This window comes from Aphelocoma coerulescens, chromosome 1A (genome assembly GCF_041296385.1).
Source record: "Aphelocoma coerulescens isolate FSJ_1873_10779 chromosome 1A, UR_Acoe_1.0, whole genome shotgun sequence".
In the NCBI taxonomy this organism is placed as follows: domain Eukaryota; kingdom Metazoa; phylum Chordata; class Aves; order Passeriformes; family Corvidae; genus Aphelocoma; species Aphelocoma coerulescens.
The window spans coordinates 65,678,420-65,702,625 of NC_091014.1; the positions used below are offsets into that span (position 1 = coordinate 65,678,420).

A 24,206-nucleotide genomic window follows, 5' to 3' on the forward strand; every position below is an offset into this window, starting at 1 on the left:
TAGACTTTTATTTACATGATCCCACAATTCACCTTGTTAAAAGTAATTCTGGAGACAAACTGAATACAGTTTTGCCTGTTTTACAGAAACCTCTGTCTGTGGTTTACATAAATCTCTCCAGAGCTGTCACAGGCTTCCAGCTACTGCCTTTGAAGCAGATTGCTGATGTGAAGGGTCAAGGCTGACTGACCACCCTCCTGTTTGGGAAGCATCCAGTGATATCTGAAGAACCTTTGCCATATTGCACTCTGGACCCTTAGCATTGCCATTCCCAGAGCACAAGCTCTGTGGAAAAAGCTGTGGACACAGCTGAGCTTCCAGAAAGCATTATTTAACATTTCCCAGTACCGAGGGAGGTTTGCCTCCATCGCTGCATCTGAGTCCTGTGTCTAGGAAGGACAAGCTTTGCACTGTACACAGCAGGGACTCATAGTGGTAGGGACTTGTTGATGGAATTTGGCAGAATTCCATCAATCAGGTGGTGTGGGGGAACATCCTACCCTTGATGGTGTTGGATTCCTGGGGAGGGGGAAGAGAACTGTTGGCAAACGCAGTGTGTCAGTCTACATTCAAATGCTGGGGAGACTCCTGGAGTGTCCTCAGTCACAGCTTGTTTCACCTGACCCTGTCAATCTGTTCCTCTGGTTAGAGGGCCTTGCAGGGGGGAAAATCATTGCTGGAAGTGGGGACAGATGCAAGTTCCCCATGAAGTGATGAGAGTTACATTTTCCAGCAGTGGTCCTAGATGGTGATGCACAAAAGGTGAGGAAATATATCTGTGGACACGTTTTGAATCTCCTCCTTCAAACTATAAAACATAGCTGGGTTATTCAACCAATCAAGCTGCCACTTTATTTGTAATGCTGTAGGCAAAGCAAAGTGAGCCATGAACTTTAGGATGACTGCACCAAATATCTTTGATTTTAGATTTTATCTTTGATTTTTCCAGATCGTGGGATCTAACAGCTGCCCATGTAAAATTTCTCTCATGAACAGAGCAGCCAAGGATGGTGTTTCCGAGCAGAGCTGAGTCCAAAGCTCAGCTCTGTGAGATCAGGCAAGCCTCAAAGGGCTGCCCTCCACTCCTGCTTATCCCTTGCACCCACAAGCTTCTCTAATCTCTTCCTGAGCCATTTCAGCTCATTAAATCAGCAGAAAACTGTAACTTTTATTTCCTTGAAGCAGCTTTTTGTCCAGACACAGCTCAGGAAGGCGCGGGATGGAGAAGCACAGGGAGAGTCCCTTCCCTGTGTCATGGCTGGGAAACACTAAATCAGTTCTCTGCCTCTCTGTAACTTGAGTCTAAGTTAAGTTCGTGCTCTGAGCTGCCTTTCAGAGAAGCTTACATTTCCACAGAGTGCAGAAGGAGCTGGGGGTGTGAATTGGCTTCACTCAGCTCAGTTGAGCATCCATGAAAGCCTCTTCCTGTACCTGATGTTGTAATTCCAGCATTTCTTATTAATAGTAGTAACCCATGCACGTAAACTGTTGTAAATTGTCTTGAATCAGCCCCAGCAGCAATATCAGCTACACTGGCTAGATAAGCACCATAATTTTTTTTTTCCTTGACATGTTCCAGCGATTAACTGTGTGTATTTAGCTTCTACTCCCAAAATCTCCGGGTCATTGTAAACTTGCAAGCTAATGCTGAGACATTCAAGAAGTCACAGGCTTCCTGTTTGTTGATTTGCTTTTTAGCATGTTAAGGAAAGTAGGTAGAAATGTACCCTGCATGGATTTCAGTTTTATTGATCAGTACTTGGACTAGCAATTAAAATTAATACATTTAAAAGGGTGCAAGTTAGATGGCAGGGGCTTCCAGCTTCCGAAAGTGTAACTAGAAGTGGTTTACTTTAAAAGTTTAAAAATAGTGAAGCATTCTGCATGAAAACTATCCTGTAAGCAGATAAAAACTGGATTTTGTGTGATCATGAATTGTCTTACTCTTTTATAACTTCATTGTGACTGCTCTGCCTGGCTGGGCTGGATCTATGCCTGAAAGCATAAGCCCTTATCTGAGCTACTTTGAAAAGTTCACAGAACTGAAGACAAACAATTAATGAACATTACGGGATAGGTATCAACACCCCCCATTTTTTTCCAAGTCATTCCAGTAGTGACAGATTGGTGCTCTTCTCACTGCTGCCTTCAGTGATCATCACACTCATGTATTTCTTCATCAGTGAGTAGATTAAAAGCCCTTTAAAATGATGTGATTTCCTAAACTTATTGTTTATTTATCCTGATGCAGCCTGTAGTCACTCACTTCTGCAAACCTATTCCTCATTGAAATTATTGAATGTGTGATGCTGCTTAATGCATTTCAGATTATATTGTGCCTGCCTATGTTATGTGATGTTCAGTAGCACTGCAGCTGCTGGAACTGCTTGGGGATGTGGAGCTCACCTTTCAAATCAAATAAACCCACAAAAGTAATTACATTCCACTCTCTCTCCATCGTTGTTCCATCGTTGTACAAAACATAATTAAATTGTCTTGTGCTATGATAGGAAGTACACTTAGAGGACATCTACAGCCTCACATCCTTCATGGAATGAAGGAACTTGACATCTGTCCCTGTTTGTACAAGGTAATTTCAATAACCTTTAATAAAATAAACAAGTTTTTGCTGACTTGGCTTCCAGAGAGCAACTGAATTACCTGCACAAGCATGGATGATTTATCCTCAAGTGCTCATTCCTGTTCTCTTTGCACTCTCTCTCCCCCTCTAATTCTGCCCATGCTAAAACTCCACCAGTGCTGGAAAAGATTTGGCAGTGCAGTTAGACTTCGGAAAGTGTTCCAGCTCTGGTAGAGCAAGCTCCTGTTTCTGGGACAGTTTATGTCACCTCTGCATAGAAAACCTGCTGAGTCAGCCCAGCCACCTTGGATATCTAACATGTGTCTAAGAGAACTGTTCCACTGTGGCATCATTACATTGCTCCATATAGTAAGTGCTACTGGTACAGTGTGGTATTCTGACAAAACTCAAATTGATTTTAGCTGTAGCAGCACCACTTCTAAGAATCAGCCAGGGCTCTGCTTCACTTTTGCTGTAGTAAATGAGAAAAAAATAAAGTTGTGACTTCTGGGCAACCTCTCAGTTGCCTTTTAATGTAGCATTTGTGAACTGTAATATTATCTAAATGCCCATTATAAGATGTTGGCTATTAAAGGAATGCAGAAAAAATATGCAGAAAGAGCCTACTCCTCTTCTACTTGTTTTTGCCATGAAAAATGCCTGTGGGCACTGGCCTTGGGCAGCCTTTGCTCCCATGGATGGCTCCTTGGCAAAGGAAAGCACTTCATTGAAAGATCTGCCAGGCATGAGGCTGTGATTCTGACACCTGATATGACAGAAGCCATCCTGGGCTTGCTCAGCAGTGAAGTGTTGATCTAGGAATTTAACTGGAGAAAACACAGCACCTCACAGACATTAATGGCAGAATATCAGCACCTGACATGTGATCCTGGGGGCAATATGACTAATCCTAAAATACAGGCTGAGAGTATGAAGTGCGTGCAGGGCTGCTCACCTCCCAGTAGGATTTTAGAGGGTTCTGGTCAGCTGGCTTAGAAAACTTTTCAATGGGGAACTATGAAAAGGAAAGATGGATATACACTTTGATGATGGGTTTTTTCTCACCTACCTTTAGATAAACAAAGCATACATTTATAGTTGTCTAGTAATCTTAAGTGAAAGAAAAAAGACAAGTTACTTTGACTCATCTGTCCTAATCCAGATGTCTGCCATGGGGTAAAAATGTGTTGATTCCTAAAAGTGCATTTTCCTTCCTTCACTCTGAAACTGGGCTGAATCATTAGAGGGGAAAAAAAAACCCTGATTGATTTTCAGTCTGATTCAGTCTGAAAAGTGAGTAGGAACATGTAGGGGGGAGGGGGGGTGGAAAGGAGGTGGGGTCACTGTTTTGGGATTAGTCCTTCTTAGCTGAGCCATAAGGCAGCCACAAAGCTGCACCTTCAGAGCAAGGGGAAGGTCATTCCTTCCAGCTGAGCACCAGGGGCAGCAGGGAACGTGCTCCTCTTGAACCCCTGCCAGCTGCAAAAGAGAATTATTGCAGCCAAAGCAACTGCCAAGGTCAAGTGACTGCTGTGTATTTATAGCAGCACTGAGTGCCCAGGCTGACAAAGGAAAGGGAGCAGGTCTAGGAGTGCCACCTCCAGCTCAGGTTCCCTCTGCTGCCTGCCTGGTCTGCAGCTATGATGAGTTCTGTCATGATCCCTTTAGCAGATGTGAAAAATTGAATCAGATCAGGTTACCATATGAATGAGACTCAGTGGATCCTTGCAAAGACTGCTCTGAACACTTGGGTTGACCAGCCCTCAGGGATCTGATGGCACTTCAGGATGCAAAATGACACACTGACCACAGAAATAGGAAACGAGAAATTCTAAGTTCTTCTGCCTGTTCAGGGCCTCAGACAGTGGCACTTGGAGTTTTATTTGGACCAGGCTGCTTCTTCACTGGTGAAATGTCTTATAATATGAGATTTGGTGTTGCAAAAGGTTATGGGCATTTCTATCTCAAGCAGCAGGTAACAGCAACATCCCTTAAAAAAGTAATTGTGAAGTACATGAGCCACTGGGGCTGTTCAATTATGTAACTAATTATGTCTTTGATGTTTACATGGTGCAGCCCTCACTGACTCTGGGATAACCTTCACCCATTCCAGGTATCTGGGTCAGGAAATAAAGGGTGCTTTACTACTGAGTTTCATATAAGCCCTTCTTTGCTGCCACTCCCCCTCAGAGCATGCAGAGCCTCCTGTTTATTCTTATTCTTTTCCAGCTGGTCTGAAGATTGAAAACCACAGTGGAGATGGCCCAGCTTGCACTTATCTATGGCTTCCTTCAGGTGGAAAATGAAGATCAGAACCATACAGTTGGATGGCTTTCCTGGAATCTGTTTTTATTGAGAACTTTCATCCTCATATTTATGCTCTGGTAGGATAAATTCCTCAGCTGGCCAGCTCAGAGTGTGCCAGGGTAATGTTTATTCTCCTAACTGGTATTTTTTAGTCTTTGCTCTACTTGTAGCTTCAGCCTAAAAGCCAGTGGAAACTCACACTGGAATGGGAAGTGTCACTGCTTTTGATGAAGGTTTAAAGTTTTTTAGGGGCAATGCCTTGGAGAAATTGGTGAGGCATTTTATGCTGTGGGATCACATGATTGGATTCAGGTTTCCAGGCACAATCATGGCACAAGCAATCTTACACCATGGTGTCTCACATGTTGCCTCCATCTCCATTCTGCCTATCTTTGCCTCCTCCTAACTTATGCTTTGCCCTGTTCTCAGTGAAATCTAACCTGTACTGAATTCTGTGTCAGGGTAAAATTTGTGTGTTGGGTATACCCAGCTCCAAAGAATTTGTAATGATCACAACTCAGCTGATGATTTATTTTCATGTTTTTTTCTGTCATCCAGTTACTCTTTTGACCATGAAGCAGATTTTTGTTTCACTCACAGTGTCAGTAATGTATATGAAAGGCCTGGCATCTTTAATGATTCCTACAGACTCTCCAGACTTCAGTTCCCTTTGCTCCAGCCTTCAAGGTCATCACTTCTCTGCCTGAAAAAAACTTAGGAAACCTTACCTAAGCCCTGACTTCTTTCTTTTCTCTCATGATCCAACTATTTTTCTTATCTTAAAGTGTATTTTTTTATCTTTAATTGTGTCTATCCACTAGGTGCAGAAGAACATAAACCCAGGATGTTTTATAGACTCTGGGGTCCAAAAGCACAAACTTAAGGTGGAGTTTGAGGTTTCTTACAAAGGGAATAGAGCATTTTACAGCAGGCATGTAAACCAACAGCAAATAAATGGCTCCAGATAGACTTGGCCATCTGTGAGACAGCAGGACCAAGGAGCAATATAAAAGGGGCTGTAAAGGTTGTGTCAAGGCCCAGAGGTTTATAATTTATGGTAATTGGATTTGCTGCCAAATGAGGAAGAAAGCAAGACTGTTACCATGAGGCAAAACCTCAGGACCTCTGCAGTATTTAATGCATAATAAGCATTGTGAGGGACAGCCTCTGTTATTATTTATTTCCACTGTGTTTCATGGTCTAGCAAGAGAGATAAATAAGGGAAGGGTGGTAATTATAGAATGAGAGCACAGATAAACCTCCAGCAGTCAGTAGCTTAGGGATGGAGTTTGCTACTAAATCTGTCATTTGTTGGAATTCATAGGGGTGAATCCCTAAAGACTCTCTGACAAGGAGTCCTCAAAGCAACCCCAGCTGTAGGATGGGGGAGTGCTTAAACCTTGGGGAGATCTGGCCACAGTTGTTTCAGAATGAGCTCCAGATCAAAACCAGACACTTTGGGATCACTTTAGTTCTGGCATCCCAGCATGGAACATGCCTGGAACATTCAATTCAAGCTTATTCCTCAGAAGGAAAAATCACAGCTCATGGCTGTGTCTGCTTTCTAGTAATTTTACATAACAGGTAAGGAGAGGTGTATAAAACAGCTTGTTTTAAATTTTCTTAGCAAGGCATCTCCACTAACACACTTTTGGATGTAACCCTTAGGCAAACCCAAAAGCCCTGCTGTGGTACAATAACTGAAGGGATGTGATCACCTCAGGCATTTGGAACTGCTCACTGACACAAGCAAGCAATTCCAGTGCCTGCGTAGCTTCCAGCCCTTCTGGAAGGTAAATCCATGTTCCTTGGCTCACATGACCCCTCAAAAGGACAAAGATCCCATTTCTGCAACTTTATTGTGTCAGGGGCTTGTAAACTTCTTTACTTAGGCTAGCACTTAGCCTTATTTCGTTCATTTACCTCAGTGGGAATGCTTATTGTAGTTTTTGTCTGAAATGAATACAAGAAATTCCTTTAGCAGAATAAAAGCATTTCCTATCTAGTCACTCTTGTATTTACGTTCTTAAAACAGTTTTAGTATTGTTTAGACAAATATCTGCTTGTTTTCACAATTAAAGTAACTTGTCCCCTTATGTGTCAGGTGTTTACATTTTGCCAGGAGCTGTTCATGTAGATATTCTGCCAGTTAGGCAAAAATACACTCCAAGGAATTTAAACCAGGAAATTCAAGAGAAAAAAATAACTGCAGAAAGCAGTGCATTTTCTCTTCAGAGCCTGGATTCAATGAATCCAGGAAAGAATTTCAAAGCAGCATCTCAAAAAGGAATAGAAATTATCAACAGCACTTAGAAGACAGCACTGTCTATTCATGTATTTTGTTAGTAAAATAGGTTATCCAAAAGTATTAGTAATCCCGAAATATGTAAATCCAGTTGTTACTCGGTAACTTAACTAATTAAGTAAAGTTAATAAAACTGACTTATCTTTTCAACTACCACATGGTTCCACATACACAGCCACAAGGGAACTGTGTGCAGACTCAGTCTTTTGTAACTGCATCTTCTACAGGGCAGAATGAGAGCCTAAAATACACATGAAATACAGCAGAGAAAAAAAGATAGAGAATGGAATGTCATCACACTTTAATTTCCCCAATCACTTAAGCCATTAAGTCACCAGTTAGACCTGCTGGAGTTGGATCTGTTTCTTCCCATGTAGAAAGTGAAACTTGGGTAAAAAAAAAAAAAAAAAATATATATATATATATATATATATATATGTATTTTTAATTTTCTTCTTGAGATTTCTTCACATGGATACACATAGATTTTTCTACGAAAGCAAACAGCTGGAGAAAGGTTAGGCTAAAGTTTTCCCAGGAGCCTTATCTCAGCACATAAACTCTGAAGAGCCTTTGTGTTTCCCTGAAGTCCATAGGGAGTTTGGTTAGCTATTCCTCTCTGTGAACAAGGGCTACCCAGAAACATCAGCATTCTTTTTACTAGAGATAACCTTTATCTCCAGCGCTTCACAGGATGGCTGTAATTGCTCTACTTGTTGGAGTCAACAAGACCAGCGGTGAAGTTGTTTGTCCCAAGCCCGGTCTCTTCCAACAAACAGAGCAGGGTACAAACCTCCTCCTTCAGCACTCTGGACTAGAGCTGGGGAGACAAAAAGCTCCAATACTTTCATCCCCCTCTCCAAGGCGGCTTATTTTATTTTCCACCCTGCCTCCTGAAAGATACCACAGCTTCAAATCTGATCATTTTTACAGGCCCTGTCTGTGGGTGACTGTCAGTCTGTTATCTCTTGAGAACTACCAGTAACTCCTGGGCAGTTCAGTAGCAGACAAGGGAGGAGCTGGGTTCTCAAAACCACTGGCTGTTTACACGCTCAGTGAAAAAGCACCAGAAGAGATGAGAATTTTTCATGCTTTCTTCCTGCGTGGAAAGTTATGAGTTTGCTTTCTTCCTAGCTATCAAAGAGTTTATATGATAGAGACATTTCATAAAACAGACTCCATTCCTTCTGCAGCCTGTAGCATTTCTCAGCATGCATGGCCCTCAGAACAAGCTGGAATGAAAGAATAGGCAGAATTTGTCACTCCTGTTGCCACAGGACAGCAATGGAGCCATTGCAGGGATGGAACAGGGAAGGTTTGGGCTGGCACACCCACGCACACAGGCAGAAGAATGTGGTGTAAACTGGGTGTCTGGGAAGTACAAAGGAGGAAAAAAATATGGGAAAAAATGTACTAGTTTGTTGATCAGTAAAAAAAACCCGTTGCAGACACAGCTTGTCCCTTTGTTCTTCAGCCGGGGCAGGGCTCTGGTGACACAAGGACAGGCGGGTGTGTACTGTCAGGGTGGTCGGGCAGGGGTAAAACAAAACCTGAAGGATGAGAGCAGGACGTGTGCTGATGCGTGAGGATGTATCGCCGATTAGTGCACCCAGCAGCGGTGCGTGGAGACCAAGTGAGTCTGAAGGAGAAGTACAAGTGCCCTGTGTGAAGTGACGCCGAAAGAGCCGGGGGCAGGGGTTGTGCCTCCACCGCTGGCACACGTGCCAGGACATCCCATTGCTCCCTGGCACTGGTCCCTGCTGAATTCAGGGTCCCCTCCAACGCACATTCCTCTTGGCTGCTCCCTCTGCCAGCAAACACTCCCCGCTGGTTGAACCAGCGCCTCTCTTTTTCAGATCAGGCCAAATCTTTCGTTTCTGCCTGCCAAACCCATTCCCATTTTTTCCCTCATGTACTGGTTCTGATGAATGCACTCAAGCACACCCTGGCAAAGCTAAAAAAGCTTCTAAGGATGGCAAAATGGTTGTGAAGCAGCTCTGCAGTCTGATAGTTTTGTATGCAAGAGGTTCAGCCACCAAGAAGCAGCACAGCACAGCTGAAGAGATTAATGACTCCAGCTAAGAGGACAGATGGTAATTACTTAATGTGCTTGGGACACGTTGAGATCATTGGAGGGGTTCCTTTTGCATCATTTCCGCTCTCATTAAGTCTTGATAGACTCTTTCTTCCCCTGTATATTTAAATTTTTTTTCTCCCGTGTATTTCAAGACAGCAGTGATGAAAAAAGTAGAAAAGTGTCATGCAGTGGAAAACACCGGAGATGATTTAACTCAAAAGGTTTGATTTAACTCAAACGGTTTCTCAGGACCAATCTAGAATAGATTTTGCTACCAGTTACTCTCCTGCTACCTTAACAAAATTATCACCCCGGGGGGTGGTTTTTGCTCTTCCTGAGAAAGAAGATTTTCTTTTTGCATTTCAATGAAAGGCATTCAGCCTCCTTTCTCCGCCCCCAGGCTGTTTCCTGTGCAAACCCTCAGAATTTCATTTTCTTTTTGAACCAGCTACATTTGCATTTCACTGAACCCTCTGAGGCATCTTCTTTGTCAGGGTGTGAGAGAGGGCTGTGCTGGGGACGTGCTGGGGTGCACATCTGGAGTTGTCTGAGGGAGCCAGGACCAGGTCCTTCGCAGCACAAGCACAGTGACAGCTGCAATGTCGGCCTTTTTGCCAGCCTGTGGCTCCTGTGGCAGCTGGTTTTTCCCATGCAGGCCGTGTATGTGCAGGTATGGATGCAGACAGGGGATAACATAGGGTTGTTACACTGGGCTGTGAGATGTATGGAGAACTCGAGCTTGCAGTGCTTGGAGTTTCTGCATGGACAAGAAGTGTTTGGAGCACTCTTAATGTTTAAACCCCCCAATCCTGCTTAGGAGGTCAGGATGCCAGAACAACTAGAGTGCCTGATGGACCTGAACGTGAGGGTCTCAAGCATGAACATGTATTTAGCAAGGTGAATTCTGACCAGCATCTTTGACTCAGGTTTTCACTCTGTTGTGCCATCTGTCTGTGTGCAGTGGATAAGCAGATTTGCTATCCCTCATGCAGCTCTAAGATGGATTGGCTTCCAGAAGTAAATTGGAAAAAAATAGCCTCTGCTCTTGGGCATGGTGACGTTCAGTGAGGTGAAATCATATCCGTGATTGTCTGTGGTGGAGGAAATTCCTAAGTGGCACAGGGGAGGAAGGAGCAGAAGCAACCTGAGCCTTTTCTTTAATATGTCTGGCTGGCACATGCTGGCATTGTGAAAAGCTTATTAGTAATTTATATTTGTCCTCTAGTGGCTTTATCTTTACTCCATTTGATTTTGATGTTGCTCTGCTAGTTCCACGTGGATGGAGAGGCCTGCCAAGTGTACAAAAATAGTTGGGAGGATCAGCAACATAGCAAGCCGGTTTGCATCACAGCAGCCACGGGTGTGCATTCCATTCGCCGCCATTAGGAATCATCCTGGCACGAGGGGAGGTTATTTCAGACACTGACCTGGAAGCAGCGCCCGTGCCAGGGAGAATGAGGCAGAGCCTGTTTCAGAGGCAGATGTGGGCTGAGTGGCAAAGCTGCAGATTCAGATATGGGCAGTGCCGAGCGAGGAGCTGGGATTCCACGTGTAGGATTCTGGTGTGGCCAACCAGATCTCTTAGAGAGATCCTCTCCCAGGAGGGAATTAGGGTTTCCATAGCGTGCAAAACAAAGCCAAACTGCTTAACAGTCTCATTGTCCTCCTCAATTCAGCCCAAGGGCAATACTGCCAAGCAAAGCTGGGGTAGAAATACCAGAGGAAAGATTAACCTCTGGCAGCTTCCCCTTCGGCTTTGTTGCTGTGTGAGGCGCGGCTGTTTCAAATTACAGAGCTATCTCTAGGCTGAACCTTGGGAAATGAACATCAAACTTTAATTCTGCTTTGTAGGGGTGTGCAACGGCACGGCAGAAGCTGGGATGACAGCAAGTCCACAAGTTATATTCCTGGCTTTGAAAAAAATGTTCCACCGAAACAGCCGTGGATGCTCATTGCACCACGTGTATTTGTGCTCGGATGCTGTGCAGAGTCAAAGAACGGCCGGGTCTTTGGTAGGATATGTGAGGGTTTCTTTTCTCACCTGCTGGTATCAAGTATCTGAACTAAAAAAAGAGTGGTGCTATTATTTGGGAGCAAAACAGGTTGTTTGAGAGGCAAAAGCAGTGCTTGTGTTTTGCAAACTTCAGCAAGAAATGTAACATTTTCACACCAAGACACACATCAGGCGAGTAAACTGGATAAAACCCCGTCATGTTTTTGTGATGGAAGTGTATAATTTTCACAATTGAGATATATGATATTTAGAAATCCATAACTTTTTAGGGAGAAGGTTGGAAAGCACACATTTGAGGTTCCTGTGCAATTATTATATAATCTTTCCTGTCAATAACCTGAATTGTCATTGCACATGTAATTAACAGAGTGAAAGTCCTATTTGGCAAATCATTGGGATTTATATGTTAAACAGGAAAAGAGCCTTGTTTCAGCTAGCATGCTGCTTCTTTTTCTCTGTGCAGAATTAGTTTAGCACGTCAATCTCCTATTCATCCGTGAAAAAGGATGGAATCACAGATGCACAAAAAAGGAAGCAAACAGTTAAGGCAGCCCTTGCCTGCAGTACAAATATGTCTGGACTGCCTCTTGATGAAGTTTCTTGGAGATCATTTGTGTTCATAGTGTGCTATTTTGATTCCTATTGCTGCAGCCTTCTAACTGTGCCATCATAAATGAATAGTTTTTAATATATCTTGTAAAATACTCCTGAATATTCTCCTTGTGACTGTAATTTTTTGACAGAGGTTGCAGCTTGCTTTGATCACAGACTACACAGAAACCTTTGTACCAGTGCAGGCAATGAAATGTGGACTAAGTCATTGCTCTGGTGGTTTTAATACTTGACATTTGTTGGGTGGAAGAAAAAGAACCTCTGAATTGGGAGAAAATCCATGGGACATTCTGATCTATAGGAACTGCATGGATAAAGAACCCCAGGAGTCCTTTACTCTCTTGGACAATGTTTTATTTTTGTTTCTAGCTTAGGAATGGTTTTGTACATTACTTATAAACTGGAATTTAAATCATATCTTATGCACATGTGAAACAATGTGGGTTTTAAAGAAAATAGAGTTCTATCTTATATAAGCTGTCTGATGCCACATGAACAAAGCAGTCCAGTGTTGGTCATGGTTTGCATTAATGCCTGTTAACCCCAGCTCTTTTGTAAAACACTGATGTGGAAGCTCTCTTTCCTGCCTCTGGAATCGAAAAGAGAATTAGCAAAGCAATAGGGAGCACATCAGGGAATGAAGCCTTTGCAAAACCAGCCTGTTTTCCTAGCAATGCCCCAGATACAATCCTACCAGCACTCTGCATGTCCTCCTGCAAAGGTTAGAGGAAAGGGGAATGGGCTGTTTATCAAAGCCTCTCTCATCTGCTCGGGGTAGATTGCTTTGCCCTTCAGAAACTGATAATTAAAGCACCACTAACCTGGGGGCTGTTTAGTGCCCTGGACCACCCAAGAGGTGGGTGTGGGAGCCATTTTGTTAAGGAAGATACACAAATGCACCCATCTCACAATCCCAAAGCAGCTTTACAGGTAAGAGAGGCCTTGGAAAGACAGACACTTGCTAATGATTCTCTCAGCAAATAAAAACTGCTCCCAGTCGCATGGCTTTGTTTGTGCAGTGGTTGAATATTATCTAAATTACAGATAGGAGAGGGTGACTGGCTAGACCAGCAGTCTTTTGTCCAAATTCTTGTTTCCCTTGAGCCTTCCCTCTGCCCCAGGCAGCCATGAAAATCCTGGTGCCAATTTCACCCCACCATCACTTTGAGTAATACCAGAGGAGGAAACCATGTTTGAGGTTTGTCACCTGGAGCTGCTCCAAAGTGGGAAGACTGCTGGGGACACGCTGGGAGAGGGGACACCTGGTACATTTAGGGGCCTGTTCTTGCAGAGCAAAATGACTACATTTGACAGCATGTGCTGTAAGACCTCAAATCCCAGGGTTAGCAGCATGGCACAGGGTGAAGAACAGTTGTCCCTTGCCTTACCAGGTTTGTTTTCCATTGACTTGAAGGGTTATGCCTTACCTTGCCTCTTTCTTTACTTTCAGTTTCTTAATAGAGGACATGGCAATCAGTCAATTTAGTTGTAATTATGTGAGGGAGGGGTAGAAGGAGAGGACTAAACACTGCAGACCACAGAGAACATTTTTCCGTTTACTACTTATTTGTTGGTAATTATTCACCCTTTCCACTGAAGGGCTTTCCAGGCACCTGGATGATTTGCATCATTAAAACAGTGTAGCATTTCCATTCTCCATGAGTGGCTGCCTTTCAGCTATTTTCTGCACTCATATGAACAGTATCTAAGTATCCCAGATGACCTAAGTGAAAACCCAAAAATAAGTAAACTATGAAAAGTCTTCTGTTTTCCTTATATGCCTTAAATTGCACTGCTGCTGTGTCACTGAGAGCCGAGTTAGAAACAAAGGAGTCAGAGGGGCTCACTAACAACACACAGCTGTTCCCTTTAACTTCGAAAGGATTTGCACCAGCCTTTGACCTCCTCCTGAGGGCAGGGGAGAACAGGGGTATTCTTTTCACAGTCTCTTGGCTTTGCTGTTTTTATTTACTGCAGACTTCCTGCTGCTGGGTGGTTTATTTCAGTTGAGTGTTCGCGGCTCTGCACACACAAATCACTCTTGACTTTCACTTCACACTGCACAGACACCAGAGGTCCTGCTGAGTGTTTGGGGCTCTGTCATGGGTGGGGTAGAGCAGAAATCCTTCATTCAGAGCCCCTCAAGTCTCTCCAGAGGTCTGGGCTCTCCTGCTGAGCTGCATTCATGGCTGTGGAGCCAGAAAAGTGACTGGTTCTCACTGCAGCCTGTCACTTCCTGTGCCTGAAATGAGTACCACGTGAGTCACTCATCTAAAATTTCCCTTCTTGCAGATTTTTCTTTCATATTGATGCTGGTCTCAGAGGTGTGATCAGTTCTGCCCAGGCTCCTGTTTCACTCATGGTTAAACTTGTAATTTCCTTGTATTTTTCTCAAAACTTTGTTCCATATCGTCTTCACTTTATATCCCAGTAGTTGCTGTGTTCTAATTGTCATAATTTTTTTTCCCAGCAGTGTCCTAATGACACTCATAAAATAAAATTGATCAGAATAATTATGGTGTTGGGACAGAAGGGAGTGTTGTTCCTGTTTCTGCCTTTGCCACAGGCAGGTACGGTGACCTTGTCCTTGGAAGCTCCTCTGTGCATTTCCTCCTCTGTGACGTGTGTTGGTCTTGATGGGATAAATTGCAAGGAAGTAATTCCAGTGGCCTGTCACAGCCAGCCCAGCCCAGGCTTCCTGCCAGGGTAGTGTGTATTTCCTTATGTCATGGTTTAACCCCAGATGGCAGCTCTGCACCATGCAGCAGCTGCCTTATTCCTCCCCAGTGCTGGGATGAGGAGGAGAATTGGGGAAAAAAGACATAAAACCTGTGTGTTGATGTAAGAGCAGTTTAGTAATTGAAATAAGTTAAAATCTAATAATAATAGTAATAGTCATGAAAAAGGAGATAGTAAAAAGAGAAGGAGGAACCAAAGGCAAGAAAAACAAGGGCTGCACAGTACAATTGCTCCCCACCCGCTGCCCAATGCCCAGCCAGCTCCTGATTGGGATTGGCAGCTCCCAGCCAGTTACCCCCAGTTTCTATACTGAGCACGATGTTCTGTGGTGTGGAATATCCCTTTGGCCAGCTTTGGTCAGCTGTTCTGGCCATGTCCCCCAGCTTTTTGTCCACCTGATTGCTGACAGAGCCTGGGAAACTGAAAAGTCTTTGATTTACAGCAAGCACTGCTCAGCAGCAACTAAAACATCAGTGTGTTATCAGCGTTATTCTCATCCTAAATCCAAAACATAGCACTGTACCAGCTCCTAACAGGAAAATTAACTCTATTCCAGCCAAAACCAGGCCTCCTTATCTGTGCTTTCCAAGCAGATTCAGGAGATGTGTCAGCTGTGTGCTGCCCCGGGGCTGCTGTGAGAATTCCTCCCATTCCTCCTGGGAGCTGCTGGAGCAGGGCAGGTGCAAGCTTGGCCTTTCTGGCTCAGTGAGAACGATTTTCGTTGTGGCCATCATCAGTTCTGCATTTTTCTTTCCATAAAGTGCCTTAGCTCCAGCCATGGCCTATGAAATCAGCTCCAGAAGAGATTTGCAACAAGAGTCATCATCAAAATACCAGCACAGTGTTACCCACACCAGCAAAAGTAGAATGGGGTAAGTGGAAAGAATTATAAAGGTTGAAAAGAGGAACACTTATTTTAATCGGTCAGTTTACACTGATTTTGTCTCCCTCTATTACCATCTAATACATCAGACATTGTGCTGGCAGGATTTCCTTATGGAGACACATCATTCCAAATAACTCTAAATGGAGAGCAGAGGTAGCTGAGTAGCTGTGAAGTGCATGGAAGGCAGAAGCAGCTCTACACAGGTGTGACTGCAAGGACTTTAACTGAGCGGTACTTTAATTGAGTTCATCCCATCTGAGCTGTCATTTGTTCCACAAGATGATCTTCTCTCTCCTTTGCCTGTGCTCCTAATTCACATCTTAGTTGTGTGGGCACAGCTCTGTGTCTTTTTGCCCTCAGTCAATACCTGTCTTCTAATCTTTGATGAGCCTTGATAATCTGCTACCAACAGATTATGGATACAAATATTGCTGCTAGCAAGAATTTTTCTTGCTTCTTTCCAGTTCTTTCCAGTCCCGTGAGATATTTTTCTCTCTCACGGAACATAGTAGCAGAGTTCTATAAACTATGAACACCTGCAACCTTGCAGAGCTTTGTTTGTGGTAAAAATAGAAAAATATTTTGACAATGGATGTTTTAGGATTTTAGCCAATCACCCCAAGGGGTGGCTGATCCTTTGACCAATTAGACTATGAAGAAAAAAGTCTATAAAAGAGTTTGTAAAATAATTAAATAAATCAGTCTTGCTGCATAATTCCTGCCTGTTGGATCCCTCTTCTCCTCCTTACCACTGTGGGATACCGTAATAAACAAGGAACTTTTTGATTCCCCTAAGGGAACAGTAGCCACTTTTAGTTCTTAATCAAGTGATTTTCTGGGTTACTGTCTCTCACAGCCTTTTCTCCTTAGCTGTTTTGTGATTCATGTGGGCTATTGCTTTTTAATTTGTTGTTAAAGGCTCTGTTCTGATGCACCTAATGGCATTTGTGATGGAAAATGCATGCTGCTGTCCCAAGGATGATGAGATCTGACAGCTGGTATCCAGATATAACCACAGCAGAGGTCTCCAATCTTTCCCACTGTTTTCCCCATGGCACAGACTATATTCAAGCTTTTGGTGAACTGATTGTAAGAGCCAAGATCTCATTTATGAACAGACTCTGCCCTGAAAATGAAAATAAAGAACATGCTGAACTGTGTGGAGCTGTGGTTATCCAGTTTTGTGACCAACAAAGGAGGAATTGTATTTGGAATGAAAGACAAGGTGAAGCCCATAAAGCTTTGTCCTCACATGAAGAACAGTCTATGTACTCCTGATGCCAATGATGCCACCACAATTTTCAGGATATACACAGAGATAGACAGATAGACAGATAGATAGATAGACTTTTTCTTAAAGTTCATGGCATCTCAGATTGTTTGACTGTATGGGAAAATAATCTCACTTAAAGTTTAGGGAAAGCAAATGTTCCTACTGTGCTCTAAAATAGCCAAGCTGGAAGGCAAACAGGGGCTCAACATTTAAAATTAAGAGACAAAGACTTACTGTTTTTTCATGTCAGAATGAGAATTGAGAAACCCACCCAAACCTTCATCCTGGGTCACAGCGGTGGAAATGGCTGCTATTCCTGTAAGGGAGTGACTGATTTTGCTATTGCTATAGCCCTGGGTACATCCCTGGCTGGCAGAGACACATTGCACCTTGTAATGGTTCTTTCCCACTTGTCAAGCTGGGACCTGCATCCTCCTCATGTACAGAGAAGATTTAAGACAGAAGAAATGCTTCAGAACTTTGTTCTTTGTCCTCAAGGAGCTCAGTGTACATAGGAGGGGATTGCCAGCAGTCCCTCCAGGCATTTTGGGTATCTTCAGTTTGTGGAGTAGATTCAGCTCTGCCTGGTCTTTTTCCCTCTCTCCTCCCTCTTTTCCTTTGAAATACTGGGGGACACAACAGGATACAAATTTCATTTAAAGTAATGTAATGTAACACATGTGCTCTCACTACTTTAAATATTTCGGTAAATATGTAGCTGGCATTTTTACCAAACTCAAAGCAGAGCTTAGACATTTTCCTGTTTGAGGCATGGGAAGCTTCAATTTAAACTGGAACATTGCTTTTCTTACATACTGTCTGTGGCAGAACAGTTCAGGCTTTCCAAGTTGCAAAGTTTTCATGGTAATTAGTGAATTTAAGCAGAATTATGTTTCTTTGTCTTCTTAATTGGCATGTTCTAACCTACCACAGACGAACTGGTCTGTTACAAAACCAACCCACTAAACTGTGAGTGGTTTTATTAATTTATCCAAAAGGATTATTTTGTGACATTGCAAGTTTGCTTCCCCATATATATGTGTGTATGTGAAATGTATGGGGCTTTATTTATTTATTTGATCTTCACAGAAAGTGCCAAACATCTAAGGAAAAGTTAATGATATCACCTCTGCCTGGCTGGGGTTGAAGAGCATCCCCTGTCCACCCTGCCTCTACCTGAGCATACTGTGTCTCAAGGAGGCAGCCAGCATTTAGCAACATCCATCTCTTTCCTTTTGAGTGAGAAACAGATGAGAGAGTTAAATATCTATGTGATACACTTCCTTTAGAGGGACTGTATAGCAAAGGGCTGTTTGCCTGGGCACAGCAGCAACTGGGGAGAAAGGTAAACTTTTTTCCCTCATTGTTTTGAAACTTAGTTTAAAAGTTTCCCAGGTTCATCCAGCAAGTGCCTGCCTAGTAATTTTGCTGTCTGCTGTGGCTTTTCTGTTGTTTCCCCTCTGCTGGTGTAACTCCTTGTAGTTTCCTTCACCCTGAGCAGCACCTGTGTGTTTTTGCCCCCAGCCTCCATGTGAGATGCCACTGAGGAGCATCCAGAGAAACTTTCATTGCCCCCTTCCCATGTCTCATCTGACCTTTTTTGCAGGGATGCCAGCAAAAGCTTGGAATGTGTTTAACATAACTCGTACTGTCTGATCCCATCTCCTTGTTTCCTTCTATTTTCCATTCAACCTGCCCCCATCTGTTGCCTCCTCTGTGTGGCACTTGGGGACATGGTTTAGTGGTGACATGGCAGTGCTAGATTAATGGCTGGACTCGATGATCTTAGAGGTTTTTCCCAACCTTAGCATTTCTATGATTCTCTTACAAGCTGCTGCTTTGTTCTGCCTGTGGATGGTTCCCGATTTACCGGAGTCCTGATCCATGTGGGGGCTTAATAGGTGCTCTGGGCATACATGGAAGTAATAGTGGGGATATTTTAGATCCATTTCAGGCCAGGTGAGCCATCAGAGTGGCCACTTCTCACATTTTCAGAGTAGAAGGCGTTTCTCTCATTCTCAGGCATTGGCTGCTATGTACAGCCCATTACAGCTGATGAAGCCTTAATGAGGATGTCAGGTGGCCACTCCAAAGAAGACACGTCCCTTACAGAGATAACAGCCCTGAGATGTAATAAGTGACTCCTGGCATGTCATCATGCAGAAATTACTGCTTCCAGAGCCAGGCTGCTGTGGAGATCCTGACCCTGCTGGTAGCCAGAGGTGATGCTTTCCTACCTGCTTTCAGTCAAGTGCCTTGGAGTGCTTTACAAACACACATTACTTGTGCCTCACAGCACCTCCTGAGCCACTTCATATCACCTATTGCAAGATAAGCAGTGCCACAAACAGGAAGGAAAAAATATTACATGGTGCTGCCAGCAATATTAGCTGCCCAACACAGAATAGGAGAAGCCTGGTTTTCAGTGCTGTGCTGAATTTGTTTGGGTTGGACATCTGCTGTGTCCCCAGACAGAGGCACCACAAATGAGCAGCCATTTCTGCAAGAGCTGGGGTTCTTGCCTCATTTTACCTGATGTCAAATACCTGCCATAAAAAAAGCCCCAAACCCTTGCTCAGCTCCCAGCCTCCACCAAGCCTCTGGACTGTGCCTGGATGTGATGTTCTCATAGCTCCATGTGGGTGCTAAGACATCTCTTACAATTTATTTTTGTGGCAACAAAGCTTGGGCAATTTTGAGCAAACAAGAAAAAAGAAAAAAAAAAACAAACCAAACCATCTCTTTGTAAAGCTTTTAAGATGACTGTCAAAAGAGAGTAAGATGCATATAAGATGCATATTCTTTTACAGGATTTCTTTTTGTTAAGATTTCAGGTGACAGCAATAGATAAAGAAGGGCTCAGATGACAAATGCTGAAAGCTTGTCTGGAAATTGGAATGGACAAAGAAATGAGTGAACACAAGATTATTTCCAGAGTTTCATGAAGAATTATAGGTAAACCAAAGCTGGACAGCCTTCCTCCCAGAGGAGGATATGATGTTTTCATCCACCTGGACTCCAGGAAGATCATTTTACCTTGATGCCATTTCATGTCTGTGTTGGCATCTGGGAGGGCCTTGTTTAGAGCAGATTTTGTGGGCTGGGATGGAGCAGGACAACTTTCCCAGGGCAGGGAACCTCACCTGTGGCCGTGCCAGAGGCTGCTGTCCATACCCTGGTGGGACACTGGAGTGTGTAGAGCTGTACTGGATTAGCACAACTCTGACTGTTGGCAGCACAATCTCATTTGTAGGGAATGTGAGGAAAAATCTTATCTAGAGACAGCCAGCAGTGGAAACTGGCTGCTACTGACTCTGACTTCAGAGGAGGGAGTTTTGGAAGGTGGCATGAGGCTCTGGAAGACAATATTCAGATGAGAATCTGGCAAAGTGCCATTCTCCTCCCTTTCACAATCTATCCATCCCCCAGATGGCAAGATAAACCTACCATGGAAAGAGAACCTGCAGATTTTTTTTCTTGCTGCTTGTTCTTTTTTTTCTTTTTCTTTTCTTTATTTTTGGTGGGAAAAACAAAAACAAAACAAAAACACCACAGAAGACAACATAATATTTCTAAACTGCTTTCGATTGGCCTCTGCTCAGTCCATCAGTCCTTCACATAACCCAATACTGGTTCCTGTGAACACAGGGCCTGGCTCTGCTTGGTGGGAATGCCATAACCACAAATGGAGTGGGGAATTCACAGAAAATTTAGCTGCTAAGGCCTGAGGAGTGTGCATGTTTTATAACAATTCAGTCTTCCACATGCAGAAAGAAAAAAATTTGTTATCCACATGACCAATGGCCCAGCATAAATAGAAAAGGGCAAATATTGTAAAAACATAAAAATTCTGAAATATATAGACCATTGGTATGGTAGTATCAGCATAGAAATGGTTACAAAGTTGGTTAGCTGACAGAGATAAAGATAAAATATTTCGATTAATTGCTCTTTAATTAGCTGCAGCAGGCAAATGCATCATTAATCATAAATGTAAAGCACTGCAGGAGTCAAATAATTTTGGGGAAAAATAAAAGCTGTACCTTTCAACTTGATGGATCTATTGTGCTTAGCAGCAATGATCCTGATTCCATATGGATCTTAGCAGTCTACAATTGATACAGAATATCTGCAAAAGATACTCAAGAGAGGTGGAAAATATATAGTAGTAGAAAAAGCAGTACAATAACCTGTGAGGGCTAAGAAGGAATATACAACCCACACAGAATCACAGAATGTTTAGGTTGGAAAGGACCTTAAAAATCATCTCGTTCCAACCCCTGCCATGGGCAGGGACACCTTCCACTATCCCAGCTTGCTCAGAGCCCCATCCAGCCTGGCCTTGGACACTGCCAGGGATGGGGCAGCCACAGCTTCTCTGGGCAACCTGTGCCAGGGCCTCCCCACCCTCACAGTAAAAACGTGACGTGAAAATTAGGTTACTCTCCTGCAGTTATAAAATGACAGAGAAGGAAGTGAAAACGGAAATCTGCTCTAGATGAAGCCATTCCCAATACAAGTAAGGATTTTTATAGAACCCCCACCCTTTTTAAAAAATTATCTAAATACACAACACAGCCACAGCTTTCATTTTGAAGAGGTAGTTTCGAGCCTTAGAGTCCCTCCCTTGCTCTGCAAGGGAAAGCAATCAAAACTGATAAATGCCCAGATAAATCTTATCAAGGGTTAAACTAAAGGAGACAGCTGAAAATAGTGTTTAAAAAATTGCACTATTTCTAGACCTGTGGACTGCTTAATGACTTCAAACACCAGGAGCCGATCATACTATTGAGAAGACTAAAATAAAAAGTCCTGCTGGGTTGTTTTACCCCAATTTACAGCACCTTCCATGCTCAGATACCACTCTGAAAGCACTCCATATTTCTATTTTCCCCAAAACCACACCATTCTTTTTATACTGTATTTGAGTGCTTTATGATGATAATGTGATATACCAAGCCTGAGCATCCTCCAGGGTGACTTAGGTGGCTGCAGTTCTGCTGCTGTGAAAATGTGGGTGCCACGAGAAGAAATCCTGTTAAAAAGGAAAAATTCCTATAAAACAATTGGTTAGAAAAAAAGGCAAGGGTATAAAAGTCTGACTCATAAGTGCTTCACCTTATTGGCCTGTGCTATAGTTAGAAAGGAGGTTTTAGGGAGGCTAGTTTTAAAAATAGGTAGGAGAGTGGGCTGAACACTGACAGCACAGCTCTGTAGAGAGCCTGCAGCATGAGACTTCCAAATGCACTTCCTTATTCCCCATCCCTGCATATTCCTGTCTATTAAACATGTTTGCTTTCTCTCTCCTCAAGGAAGCATTTCCAAGGTGTTTCCAAATTAAGTGCACAAATGGAAAAGGAGATAAATGCAAACTCACAGCAAGGTGTCCTGTTGGGTCTGTGCTCAGTCAGCCCATGGGATGCTGCTTTTTGATACTGCAATGTCTAAAAACAAGGCCAGGCTGCAAGAGGAGGCTGAAAAAAAAGAAAAAGACTTGGTATACCTGACTAATATATACATTTACTCTAAGAGATAGAGGTATATGAGAAATAGATATTCTTATTTGTAAGAATGAGTCATTTTCTAACTGACTCAGATTAGTAAGATTAGTAAGAAGCTTCCACGATGGATATGCGTCATCAAAATCACCTTTTTTTTAATACTTCTGAAATGTTTGGCAACGACTGCCTTCAGAGAAAGCCTTCAGGAAAATCTGTTTTCAAACTGGGATCTCTGTCACTACACCTGGATGTGCACATATGTATGTGGGTGTACCAAGAACTAAGAAAAGCAAGCACAGAGAGGTTGTTTTGTTGGCTAATTCATGGAAAATTCAATACTTTCACTGACTCTTTTGCATATTGAAAAGACTTGGAAGTTGCAATGTCTCTAAACCAATCTGAGCTTCTGTTAGTGTTCCCAGGTGGGCCAGGATTTTAGAAAAAATAATTGGCAAGGCAGTTAATTTGTGGAATGGTCCCCTAGGGATAAAGCCAGGGCAGGAAGAGCTAATGGAGATGTACACAGCTGCCAACAAAGTGGCTTCGGGTTTCTGCGTATCAGATGTTCAGTGCTGAGCTCCAGGGGTTTAAAGTACCTTTTGTTCCAAGCCAGGCATCCCAGGCCTGCACGGTGCCAAATCATTATCATGTTTTCCCTCTGATGCCAATTTCTCCTATGGTCCCAATCCATAAGCACACACACTGCCTCTGAGGGGAACTCAGACTGTTGAGGAATTTCAGGAAGAGAATGAAGCATGTGTGAAAGATGAAACACAGAACAAGTATGGCATTTACACAGCAAGTTTGCATCAACTTTTTGTTTTGAGTATTGAGAGCTTGGAAGTATTCAGTGCAAAGGAATCAATGGTGATCCCCTCCATATCATGAAAAGCCTGGTGTATATTTTAATGCTGGTACCAGAAATACTCTGGGAAGCACCACTTTGCACACTAGGCCTGCAGGGAGTGCTACTCTCTTTTACTAAATTACTTGGGGGAAAAAAAATAGGAAAGTTTTCAGGCATCAGGGCTTCAATAACAGGTGCTGGGTTAAATGAATGTTAGGAACTCTGTCTCTGGGGTTTGTGTTCCTTATATAATTAAGAGACAGAGTTACCTGAAATACAGGCAGCCAAGGTAGTCATATAGTAAAGATGTTAAACAATTCCTAAAAGCAAGTATCAGTGTACAGTGGATCACAATAAAATACTTACTTCCAGCATTTGGTATTCACTGCAGATGAGGGGTAGCTCGTATTAGCAGGAGCATTTTCCCTCTCCAGCTTGGTCTCTTTGCCCAAGGGGGCCACGAGTAACAAAAGCAGGTGAGAAATAATAACTAAGCAATACTAAGTTCCTTTTTTTTTTCCAGTAATAGTCATGTGTAAATGCTGGTGTTTTTAGGAAAAAAAGTGCACTAATTTCCTAGATATTTGTGAAAGGGATGCAAACCTGGCCCAGGTCTGGATCATTTAGGACAGGTGTATGAAGCTTTGAAGTCAGGAGAGAATTAATGTGCCTGCAAATGTTTCAAGTGCCCTCATCTGAGGTGTTAGAGGGGCTGTACTCAGCTGGCTGCATTCAGACAGGCCTGCTAAACCTGTATGGCCACACCAGGGCATTCACAGGATCTAAACTGTTTTTAATCTCTGCCTCTGCTGTGAATATTGCATGAGGAAATTGTGGTTGGAGCTGTAGCATTCATGTACCCAGCTAAAATTGGGGTGCGACCTACAACTGAGTTTCAGGTCAAAAATAGTTTAAATAGTGATTATCTGACAAACTTCCTTTGCATTGACCAAATCAGAAAACCCCAACACCCTCTAATAAATCCCTCTTTGATCTACATGTATTAATCTTTTATTCCTAATACATGAGTTCCCTTTTATTGTCTTTATTGCTGGAAACCTTTG

General features: G+C 43.1%; 2 long non-coding RNA genes across 3 annotated transcripts; one reads left to right on the plus strand and one right to left on the minus strand.

Moving 5' to 3' along the window:
• The first annotated feature begins 9,408 nt into the window (after positions 1 to 9,408).
• On the plus strand, positions 9,409 to 16,662 carry LOC138104749 (uncharacterized). 2 transcript variants are annotated; one of them, XR_011148260.1, is made up of 4 exons: positions 9,409 to 9,491; positions 11,122 to 12,826; positions 15,397 to 15,507; positions 16,440 to 16,662. It is a non-coding gene; the product is annotated as an uncharacterized lncRNA (long non-coding RNA). The 2 variants fall into 2 exon arrangements; XR_011148261.1 differs by lacking the exons at positions 9,409 to 9,491; positions 11,122 to 12,826 and adding an exon at positions 12,985 to 14,154.
• A 5,080-nt stretch (positions 16,663 to 21,742) lies between these two features.
• LOC138104750 (uncharacterized) lies at positions 21,743 to 23,590 on the minus strand. The gene is made up of 3 exons (XR_011148262.1): positions 23,509 to 23,590; positions 22,172 to 22,268; positions 21,743 to 21,829 (listed from the first exon to the last, which is right to left on the minus strand). It is a non-coding gene; the product is annotated as an uncharacterized lncRNA (long non-coding RNA).
• Between the last annotated feature and the right edge of the window lie 616 nt (positions 23,591 to 24,206).